Here is a 12,683-nt window from a genome sequence, read left to right as displayed (position 1 = left end):
AAAACTCATGCCTCCCATGGCGGCCATAGCGTGTGTGTGTGTGTGTGGGGGGGGGGGGGGGTGCTCCAAAGCCACCCATGCCTCCCATGGCACCTAAACCGCCCACGGTACCTCCGAAGCTACCCATGCCACCCATGGCGCCAAGGCCACCGCCACCTATTGCACGAATCATGGCTCTTTTTTGAATTAAGACTTCTTCACTGGCAAGATTGACATACTCCTTTTGCGCCTCATTGAGGTTAGATGTGTCCAAGAAGAACAAGTGCTTCTCCCATTCCAACAGTCTTGTTCACTCCTCATTTCTCACCTTCCTCTCCTCCAAAGCCACCTTCCTCTCCTCGGCCGCCACCTTCCTCTCCTCGTCCGCCAACCTCCTCTCCTCGGCCGCGGCATCTTGGTTCCTTACCATTTTTCTCACCTCGTTGGCTTATTTTCTTGCCTTTACAATAGCTTCCATAGCATTTTTGAGCTCATCATCTCCTTTCCTCTTTTTCTTTTCTGTTTTGTCTTTCTTGCATCCATCCGGTCATTTTGGCTTTGAGTATGAAACTGAGTTGGGTGTGGGGCTTCTCTTGCCGTCATCACTTGATGCATCATTCTCCTCCTCATCATCCAACTCAATTGTTCGCTTGCGTTTGTTGCTCAAAAGCAAATCATCCAAATCTTTACGCTTCTTCCATTTCTCATCATCCTTCAACACGTTATAGCAATGAGGCAAGGTAAAGACCCTTCCTTTCTTGATCTTCCCCTTCTTGGTTTTCCTCTCCTCTTCTTTGAACAAGTTTTGTGCAATGTTGTACTACATGAAAACAAAGCAAGTTAGCACTTCGAACACCAACAACAAGTATGATGAACATGTATGGAATGCCACTTACTCTATCGTCCTCATTTGTGCCACTTGGGTTCAACTTGTCAACCACCTTTTGACAGGCCGCCCATCTTTGACAGTCCAAGTTGATTGTCGACCATCGGGACCGAAGTGATCTCTTGGAGCGGTCAATTCCACTCACGTTGTGAACATCAAAGTGTTCTTTCATCCGCCCCCAATAAAGCATCTCTACTTTGATCACCTCCAACGGATGGATCCCTCGACACTTGCAACCAAGTATTGCATAGTAAGATGTCATCGGCGTTGGTGTAATTGCCCGCTCTTCCTTTCAGCACGTCGACAATGCCCTCATCCTCCTCGTCCACCTCGAACTCATGGTCTTCGAAATGTATGTCATTGGTTTGAGACCAATGCGAATTGTTGGAGCCAACACCCATAGTTGACATGTATGCATCATCATTGAGACTACAAAGTTTTTTGAACAATGCAAATAAGCTATCTATATGAATGCATTGAAAAAATAACAAGAAAAGAAAAGTTGGAAAAAAAATTCTACCTTGGGGGCATTTCGTCGAACATGTTGTGCGCGTCGGCCGCCGGCTCAACGAGTGAGCTCGCCGGTGCTTCGGTAGCCGCCGCGCCCGTCGCACGCCCTGCAAGCTTCTTCCTCCTTGCCTTCGAGGTGCCGGAGCCGTCCGCCGCCTTGTTCTTCTTCGCCGATGTCTTGCCCTTCTTTGGCCGCGCCGCATTGGGGAGCTTCGAGGAGAGGGCGGCGGTTCGGGCCGGCGCCGGCGCGCCGCCACCCGCCGCCAAGGTCATCCGCGACGGCATGAAGAGGCCGCGCGCGAGGCCGATGGTCGGAGGAGCTTCGGCGGAGGCGAGGCCAACGCCACCCGCGCTAGGGTTTGCGGCGGCGGCGGCAGCGGTGGAGGGGTCGCGGCTATAGGATGGGGTGAGCGGGGTGCTGGCGCGTGCGTCCATGGGTGCAGTTCGCCGGCGCGGGCGCGCGCGGGGCGTAGGAGGCGGAGAGGAGAGAGTGCGGCGCGAGCACTCGAGTGTGCCGCGCGCGGAAGCGGGTGCCCCAAATACACCACGCGAGATAGCGAATCCGACCGCGCGCCTAACTCTTTATACCACACGCGCGGTTATTGCGCACCCGCTGGAGCCACCCGCCGGGTTGCGCGCACGCTAAGATGGTCAAATTTACGGTGCGGCGTTTGTTTAGCGCGGCTGTTGGAGATGCTCTAATTGGCTTGAACTTATACTTGCCTGGGTCACGATTGGCAACAAGTACATTATCTTCTTGGGCTATAAATTTTACTAAATCTAGGGGTTAAGATTCGTATGCGTGATCGGGCTAAAGTTTATGGGGATACATCGTCGCTCAACCTGTCGATTTAACACAAAAAAGCTATATCTCACTTACTGCGATGTACAACGAGTGACCGCGCCCGTCGTTCCACCCACGGACCAGGCCTATTAACGCAGTTTTTTTCTGCTTTATTTCTTTGTGCAGTTTTTTTGTTTCTTTTCTTGTTTTGTTTTCAGTTTTCCTTTCTGTGTTTTTACCTTTTTATTTATTCTTTGACCTTTTCACTTTTCATTTGTCTGGTTTTCTAATTTAGGTTTATCTTTTATTCCCTTCTTTCCATTTATCTCTTTTGTTTTGTCTTTTTTACTAAACACTATTTTGGCTTCCATTTCCTTTTCTGAATACTGTTTACGATAAATAATTATTTAGGAAAGGATACAATATTTATTTAATATAAGAATACTTTTGAATAACGTGATGCACACTTGTTTTCATATGGGGTGGGCATTGTTCTAAGTACATGATGGACATTTTTCGAATATGTGGTAAATAATTTTAAAACAAGTGATGACCATTTACAAAATACATGTTGAAACGTTTTTCAATATGTGGTGAATTTTTATTAAATACACGAAGCACTTTTTTCGAACACGTTGGAATAGTTTTATACAGGAGAAACGTTTATCCAAATATATATTGAATAGTTTTTGGATACACGATGACCATTTTCAAATACAGAAAGTAAATGTTTTGGATATGTGGTGCACATTTTTTAAATGCATGATGTACATTATTTTACATTAGAAACATTTTGAAATATACAGTTAACATTTTCCAAATAAATGGTGAATACTATTAAAATACACAAGAATATTTTTTAAGTACATTGTGACAAAAAATTATATGTGATGAACAATTTTGAGATATGCAAAGATATACATTTTAGAATATGAGGTGAATATTTTGGAATACATGATGTATATCTTGTGAAATATGCGATCAATATATTTTCTAATATGCGATGAACTATGTTGAAATACACCATAATATGCGACGAACTACTTTTAAATATAGATACTAAAAGTAGTTTCCCAAAAATATCAGTGGAGAATTTCTAAAGGTAGAGGAACAAAGAAAAACAAAAAATATGAAGTGAACATCACAACATGGGCCCGTGTTCCTTCACGCATGCAGGGCTCATGTCGCGCATGGGCGGACATTCTGAACACTTGTTTTCAGATAAAGTTGGGCATTCTCCGGGATGAGCTGGGTTCAGACCGGGCTGTACAATGCCCGACCCAAATTTCGCACGCATGGGCCTCGCTCGGCCTAGTTCGTAGCCCAGGAAAATGGCTGTTTTCTCATTTAAAATTAATAAAACAGCTAATTTTGGTGCTATATAAACTATACTATGCCTATATTTGTTAATATACCTCAAAAAACATGTTTCATTGGGCTTTTCCTGGGCTTTGGGCAGGGCCATGGGCGATAAAGTGAGGCCCAATCCTGGCCGGATGTTGGGCTCCGGGACAAACTTACAATTTTTCTTTTTCTTTCCCCTGTATTGTGTATTGCATATTTTGTTTTTTGTTTCTTCTTTTGGTTTGATTATATCTTTTCCGTTTTTTCTGGTTTTCCAGTTTAGTTTTATGTTTTATTCTCGTCTTTCCATTTATCTGTTTTCTTTTTTCTTTTTCCCTTTGTACTATTTTTTGGATCCATTTCCTTTTCTGAATATTATTTAGGATACATAATTATTTAAAAGATATTAAAAGATTTTTGAATAGAGGAATACTTTTGAATGACGTGATGGACATTTGTCCATATTGGGTGGACGTCTTTCTAAGTACGTGATGAACATTTTTGAATATGTAGTGAATAATAAATATGCGATGACCATTTATAAAATACACGATGAAATATTTAATAAATACATCAAGAAACTTTTTGCAATATACGGTGAAATTTAATTAAATACGTGGTGAATATTTTTTTGAACACACGGTGAACAATTCTTAAAAACACAACAAATTTTTTTTAAATACGCAATGAGGACTTCTTCTAATATGTTGTGAATAGTCTTTTGAATACGTGACAAAGATTTTTGGAATATAGGAAGAACATGCTTTGAATATGTGGTTCACATTTAAAAAAAATACTTCATGTACATTTTATAAATACATGGAAAACATTATTGAAATATGCAACGAGCATTTTCCAAATAAATGGTGAATATTTTTAAAATATGCAAGAAACATTTATCAAATGTCTGTTTACCGCGTAATACAAAAGAGGATTATGGCGTACTAAAAGTTGTCACAATGTGTTTAAAAAAAGTCCGTTAATGGTTGTTTTGAAAAGTGTTCATGCATTAAAGAAAAGGTTTAGATGATTTGAAGAAAGTATTCACACATTCTTTGTTAATTTAGAGAGTATTCTTGAAAAAAGGAAAATAAACAGAAGAAGATGAAGAATTAAAAACGGTAGAGAAAGAGAACAAAACGTGCTGCGCTGCACGTTTACACATGCACGTACGAAGCAGGCGCAGAAAAATAATAATATGAGAATCACTATTTTCGGCTTGGCCCAATTGGGGTGCCCGGTTGCATTGCTTGGGCCGATCATATCTGATATGTGTTGGGCAGATAGAGTGGCTTCAAAAATTGGTAATTGGTTTCGGGCTTAAGATTTGACTAAATTGGAGTAGTTTTCATATATATTGGTCATCTTTGGTTTTGTATTATTTTAATGGTAAATTTTTATATTTTTGTTGTATGTTGCGATGTCCAGCCCGGTGATGTCTCGACGAGCACGAAGCACATCAGTATCTAGTTCAGTGTCGTACTCGAGTAGGACACTAGTATACTTCTTGGCACTCTCTCAATCCTATGGGGAATACCGGAATATGGATCACGGTGAGCACTAGAATGCACAGGAACATGCCACGATGGAACCAAATAGGATCTGATGAAGAAAAACAAAAGAATCTGTGGGTGAAATAAAAGAGAATTGTACTAACCATTGCAAATTAAGATGTGAATTGTTTTTTTAGGGCAAGCAAATAGCTTTATTACGAAACGTACTGGGCACGATCGCCCATTACAAACTCAACAACAATGGCTGGAATTACATCATCAGCAACTAGAACATCTCCCACTTGGAGAGCCAGGCCTAACTTGGCCATATGGTGCGCTGGCATATTGGCCTCGCGCTTACAATGGGCAAATACACATGAAGAGAACCATAACCGGGACTGCACCTTGATGTCTTAAATCGCCTGTGCTTGTCGCGAACAATCTGGAGCACGTCTGTTTAGGGCCTGTTCAAGCAGCAGGGCGTCCATTTCAATAGTCAGCCGCACGACCCCCAGTTCGGCCGCAAGATCTAGCGCTTGCTCCACTGCTCTCAGCTCAGTGCTGAATGCATCCGCAGCACGATCAAGTCGCCCAACCGGTGCTGCCACCACCTCACCTGTATTATCCCGTACCACCACTCCCCAGCCCCCATGCATGCCATCCTCAGCAAAAGCTCCATCAACATTGAACTTTAGCATGTCCTGTGGTGGAGGGGTCCAGCGAGGCGCGCTTGCCGGCGGGGTAGGCGTTTTACAAAAACACCCCTGGTACTCGCCGGCAGTACATGCAGCCCTAACGGCAAACTACACGTGCTCTATCGGCTTGTCTCCCTCCCGGACCTTATTCCGTTGAGCCCACCACTACCACCACATGACGATGATAACCATCCAGTCTTTCTCAGGTAGCTGCCACAAACAGTCCAGGGTGGTGTCAACACAATCACATTCCGCAAGCTGCTGCCTGACATACTCAAGATTGAGACCCCGCCATAAATGCTTTACCTCATGGCACTCAACAAACAGGTGTTTGGCCGACTCGTTTCTCGCATTGCACAAGAAGCACTTATGATCCTCAATAACCATTCCCCTTCGACATAGGATATCCTTAGTGGCCAGTGTGTTGTGCGCAAGCTGCCACATGAAATGCCCAACCTTCCCAGGACATGGCATTTTCCATAGTCTCTTCCATCTCACCTCCCCACCTCCATCTAAATTCCCCGCATCATGGGATATACCATTCGCCTGTGCACCCCTGGTCTCGGATAGTGCCCGTTTCAATTTATACACCTGCTTAATCGAGAACACACCTTTTGGGTCAAAGTGCCATGCCAAGAAATCTACTGCCCCGTCCCTTAATGGCATCTAAAGAATCAACTTGGCATCCTCATCCCAGAACATATCATTGACCAATTCCATATCCCACTTGCCAGTAGTTGGATCGATGAGCTCAGAAACTTTGGTCAAAAGATTACCCCCACGAGGAGTGATGACTCGCCTAGACCAAGCTCTGGTATCCATGGGTCATCCCAAATGTGAATGTTATGCCCACCCCCTACAAGCCAGATGATTGTTACCTCTTGAGCACTGCGTTGGTTTTCCCTTGAAGAGGAAAGGGTGATGCAGCAAAGTAGCGTAAGTATTTCCCTCAGATTTTGAGAACCAATGTATCAATCCAGTAGGAGACTACACGCAAGTCCCTCATACCTACACAAACAAATAAGAACTTCGCAACCAACGCGATAAAGGGGTTGTCAATCCCTTCATGGTCACTTACGAGACTGAGATCTGATAGAGATAATAATAATAAGATAAATATTTTTGGTATTTTTATGATATAGATAGGAAAACAAAGATTGCAAAATAAAATAGATTGGAAAGTTATATGATAAAAGATAGACCCAGGGGCCATAGGTTTCACTAGTGTCTCCTCTCAAGATAGCATAAGTATTACGGTGGGTGAACAAATTACTGTCGAGCAATTGATAGAAAAGTGCATAATTATGAGAATATCTAGGCATGATCATGTATATAGGCATCACGTCCGTGACAGGTAGACCAAAACGATTCTGCATCTACTACTATTACTCCACACATCGACCGCTATCCAGCATGCATCTAGAGTATTAAGTTCATAAGAACAGAGTAACACATTAGGCAAGATGACATGATGTAGAGGGATAAACTCAAGCAATATGATATAAACCCCATCTTTTTATCCTCGATGGCAACAATACAATACGTGCCTTGCTGCCCCTGCTTTCACTGGGAAAGGACACCGCAAGATTGAACCCAAAGCTAAGCACTTCTCTCATTGCAAGAAATATCAATCTAGTAGGCCAAACCAAACTGATAATTCGAAGAGACTTGCAAAGATAACCAATCATACATAAAAAATTTCAGAGAAGAATCAAATATTTTCATAGATAAACTTGATCATAAACCCACAATTCATCGGATCTCGACAAACACACCGCAAAAAGAGTTACATCAAATAGATTTCCAAGAAGATCAAGGAGAACATTGTATTGAGATCCAAAGAGAGAGAAGAAGCCATCTAGCTAATAACTATGGACCCGAAGGTCTGAGGTAAACTACTCAGACATCATTAGAGAGGCTATGGTGTTGATGTACAAGCCCTCCATGATCGATTCCCCCTCCTGCGGAGCTCCGGAAAAGGCCCCAAGATGGGATCTCTTGGGTACAAATGGTTGCGACGGTGGAAATAGGGTTTCGTGGTTCTCCTGGATGTTTTCGGGGTATATGGATATATATAGGAGGAAGAAGTAGGTCGGTGGAGCCACAAGGGGCTCACAAGGGTGTAGGGCGCGCCCAAGGGGGGGGGGGGTAGGAGCGCCCCTGCCTCGTGGCCTCCTTGTTGGTTTCTTGACGTCCACTTCAAGTCCCCTGGATCATGTTTGTTCCAAAATAACTCTCCCAAAGGTTTTATTCCGTTTGGATTCAGTTTGATATTCCTTTTCTGCGAAACATTGAAATAGGCAAAAAACAACAATTTGCACTGGGCCTTGGGCTAGTAGGTTAGTCCCAAAAATAATATAAAAGTGTATAAATAAGCCAATAACATCCAAAACAGATAATATAATAGCATGGAACAATAAAAAATTATAGATACATTGGAGACGTATCAATCATACCTTGTTTAACTAGGTCAGTGCCGTATGTGATGCTGCGCCATGCATAGGACATGTTTGAACTCTGCCCCGCATCCAGAATGGAGCAATCCGGGTAGTACTTGGCCTTCACGAGCTACGCACACAAACTGTCTGCCTACTCTATCAGAAGCCACACTTGCCGGGCCAACATAGCAATGTTAAAGTCATGGATGTCTCTGAAACCAAGTCCCCCCTTCCCTTTGACCTTGTTAGCTTTGGCCAGCCAACCCAATGAATCTTGTTATCCTTGTCCTGCTGGCTCCACCAGTACCTAGCAATCATAGCACTAAGCTCTTCGCAGAAGGTTTTGGTGAGGTAGAACACTTACATTGCAAATGTTGGAACCGCCTGCACAACAACCTTAACAAGAATTTCCTTGCCTTGCCTAGATAGTTTCCTCTCATTCCAGCCCTGCATGTAGTTCCAAATCCGGTCCTTTAGGTAAGAAAAAGCCTTGCACTTGGAATGCCCAATGTACATTGGGAGTCCCAAATATTTATCATTGTACGCATCACTATCAATGCCCAAGGCCCCCTTCACATTTCCTTTGGTCTGTTCGGAGCAGTTTTTACTAAACATCACCGCAGATTTCTCATGATTTACACAATGTCCCGAACATCTCTCATAGACCTGTAGGGTGCGTTGAAGTTCCAAGGCTTCCTCCATTCGTGCTCTCATGAGAAGCACCGAGTCATCAACAAAAAATAGGTGTGAGATAGACGGAGCTCCCGGACAAATCTGTATACCTCCAAATCTACCTCACTACTGGGCCTCATTCAGCAAAGCCGACAAAACCCTCCACAAATTGCAAAGAGATAGGGAGAGCTCGGATCGCCCTGCTGGAGCCCTCCTGAAGGCGCAAATTGTTGGGATAGCTCGCCATTAACTTTGATGCTGTACCTCACCGAGGTTACACACTTCATTACAAGCTTCAGCAAGCTGCTCGCGAACCCAAGTTTATACATCATTGCTTCCAGGAAGGCCCACTCGACCCGATCATAGGCTTTGCTCATGTCCACCTTGACCGCCGCAAACTCTTCCTTAGCAGTTTGTTTGTTCATCAAGAAATGTGAGATCTCATAGGCCATGAGTATATTGTCAGTTATCAGTCGTCCAGGTACAAACGCACTCTGATTGTCAGAGATGATCTGCGACAGTATGAGCTTGATTCGATTCGCCATTACCTTAGAGATGATCTTATACAGAACACTACACAAACTGATGTGTCGGAGGTCCTTTATCCTTTAGGGTTTTTTGACCTTGGGTATTAGCACAACATGGGTATCATTCCATCCAGCCAACATCTCACCCCCCTCGAGGACATGTCTCACCTCCTCAATGATGTTCCTGCCCATCAAATGGCATTATTTCTATAAGACTACCGCGGGCATACCATCTGGCCCTGATGCTTTTAGGTCCCCTATCTGATCAAGGGCAGCTTTGATTTCCATATCAGAGAATGCAGCTGTGAGGCTCTCATTCATAGCACTCGTTACCTTCACCGGAACAGCCCGGAGAAGCTCATCATATTGGCCATTACCATTCGAGGTGAACAGGTCCTGAAAATAAGATATGACATAGTTAGTGAGATCCCTTCGTTCCTCCACCACCACTCCATCCTCCCTCCTAAGCCTTCGGATTCTATTGGCCTTCCTTCTCGCCGAGGCATATCTAAAGAAAAACTTTGTGTTCCTATCCCCCTCCTTTAGCCACCAAACGTGAGCTCGTTGCCTCCACTTTATATCAATGACTTCCTCCAAATGATCAACCAAACACCGTAATCTCACCTCCTCAGCAACCTTCTCCGGTGTGATAGCTTGCTTTCTACAATTCTCCAACTCACACTTGGCCTCCTTTAGTTTCTTCTCCGTATCACCCACCACATCTGAGGGAGTCCTGGATTAGGGGGTGTCCAGATAGCCGGACTATAACCTTTGGCCGGGCTGTTGGACTATGAAGATACAAGATTGAAGACTTCGTCCCATGTCCGGATGGGACTCTACTTGGCGTGGAAGGCAAGCTAGGCAATACGGATATGGATATCTCCTCATTTCTTACCAACCTTGTGTAACCCTTGCCCTCTCCGGTGTCTATATAAACCGGAGGGTTTTAGTCCGCAGGACAACAACTACAACATACAATCAAACCATAGGCTAGCTTCTAGGGTTTAGCCTCTCTGATCTCGTGGTAGATCTACTCTTGTACTACCCATATCATCAATATTAATCAAGCAGGACGTAGGGTTTTACCTCCATCAAGAGGGCCCGAACCTGGGTAAAACATCGTGTTCCCTGCCTCCTGTTACCATCCGGCCTAGACGCACAGTTCGGGACCCCCTACCTGAGATCCGCCGGTTTTGACACCGACATTGGTGCTGTCATTGAGAGTTCCTCTGTGTCGTCACTTTTAGGCCCGATGGCTCCTCTGATCATCAACAACGCGGTCCAGGGTGAGACCTTTCTCCCCGGACAGATCTTCGTGTTCGGCGGCTTTGCACTGCGGGCCAATTCGCTTGGCCATCTGGAGCAGATTGAAAGCTACGCCCTGGCCATCAGGTCAGATCTGGAAGTTTGAACTACATGGTTGACATCCGCGGAGACTTGATCTTCGACGGATTCGAGCCACAACCGAGCGTGCCGCACTGTCACGATGGGTATGACCTAGCTCTGCCACCAAACAGTGCCTTGGAGGCCGCGCCCGCATCACCTCCGACCCTTAGCTCGGAGCCAACTGCACCGATCGAGGACGGGTGGCTAGACATCGCCTCAGGGGCTGCGGTCTCAACGGCGATCGAGCCGAACACCAGCCTCATCCTCTGCGAAGCCCGTGACTCCAAGGTGCCGGACTCTTTTCCGGACTCCGAACCTTCCGCACCCCTGCCAATCGAATCTGATTGGGCGCCGATCATGGAATTCACCGCCGCGGATATCTTTCAGCACTCGCCCTTCGGCGACATTCTGAATTCACTAAGGTCTCTCTCTTTGTCAGGAGAGCCCTGGCTGGACTATGGCCAACAGGATTGGGATGCGGACGACAAAGAAATTCGACGCCCACCCACCACCCACTTCGTAGCCACTGTCGATGATTTAACCGACATGCTCGACTTCGACTCTGAAGACATCGACGGTATGGACGACAATGTAGGATACGAACATGAACCAGCACCTATAGGGCACTGGAAAGCCACCTCATCATACGATATATACATGGTGGATACACCCAAAGAAGGCAATGGCGACGAGATAATGGAGGATGACCCCTCCAAGAAGCAACCCAAGCGCCGACGTCAGCGGCGCCGCTCTAAGTCCCGCCAAAGCAAAAGTGGTGATACCAGCACAGGAGATAATAACACTCCGGATAGTGCCGAAGACAACAATAATCCCCTCCAGCAAGATTTAGAGCAGGAGGATGGAGGAGTCATCCCTCCTGAGAGAGCGACAGACGGAGAGGAGGAGGATGATAATTACATGCTCCCCTCCGAAGACGAGGCAAGCCTCGGCGATGACGAATTCGCTGTGCCAGAGGATCCCGTAGAACAAGAGCGCTTCAAGCGCCGGCTTATGGCCACGGCAAATAGCCTGAAGAAAAAGCAGTAGCAGCTTCAAGCTGATCAAGATCTGCTAGCTGACAGATGGACTGAAGTCCTCGCTGTCGAGGAATATAAACTCGAGCGCCCCTCCAAGAGTTACCCAAAGTGCAGGTTGCTACCCCGGTTGGAGGAAGAGGCGTATGATGCGGCTGATCGGCCACCTCGTGGCCGTGATAGAGAGGCATTCCAGCCAAAAGCTCAGCCCGCACCCCGATGCCATTCAAATAAAAAAGCATGGGGAAACACGCCAGACCTGCGAGACGTATAGGAGGACAAAGCAAAGCATGCAAGATCGATCTACGGATCACGAGGGCGCGCCACTATGCGAGACGATAAACGCCATGCCGGATACAGTAAAAATAAATCCGGCCGGGCTGAACACAGCGGGCAAGACCCATTTGAGCTGCGTCGCGGTATAGCCCAATACAGAGGCGCCGCACACCCTCTATGCTTCACAGACGAAGTAGTGGATCATCAAATCCCAGAAGGTTTCAAACCTGTAAATATTGAATCATACGACGACACTACAGATCCTGCGGTATGGATCGACGATTTCCTCCTCCACATCCACATGGCCCGCGGCGATGACTTACACGCCATCAAATACCTCCCACTAAAGCTTAAAGGACCAGCACGGCATTGGCTTAACAGCTTGCCAGCAAATTCCATTAGCTGTTGGGAAGATCTGGAAGCCGCATTCCTCGACAACTTTCAGGGAACTTATGTGCGACCGCCAGATGCCGATGACTTGAGCCACATAATTCAGCAGCCAGAAGAGTCAGCCAGACAATTCTGGACTCGGTTCCTTACAAAGAAAAATCAAATCGTGGACTGTCCGGACGCAGAGGCCTTAGAGGCTTTCAAACACAACATCCGTGACGAGTGGCTAGCCCGGCACCTTGGTCAGGAAAAGCCGAAATCTATGGCAG

The sequence above is a fragment of the Triticum aestivum genome, chromosome 7A (genome assembly GCF_018294505.1).
Source record: "Triticum aestivum cultivar Chinese Spring chromosome 7A, IWGSC CS RefSeq v2.1, whole genome shotgun sequence".
Taxonomy (NCBI): Eukaryota; Viridiplantae; Streptophyta; class Magnoliopsida; order Poales; family Poaceae; genus Triticum; species Triticum aestivum.
This window is presented reverse-complemented; position numbering follows the sequence as displayed.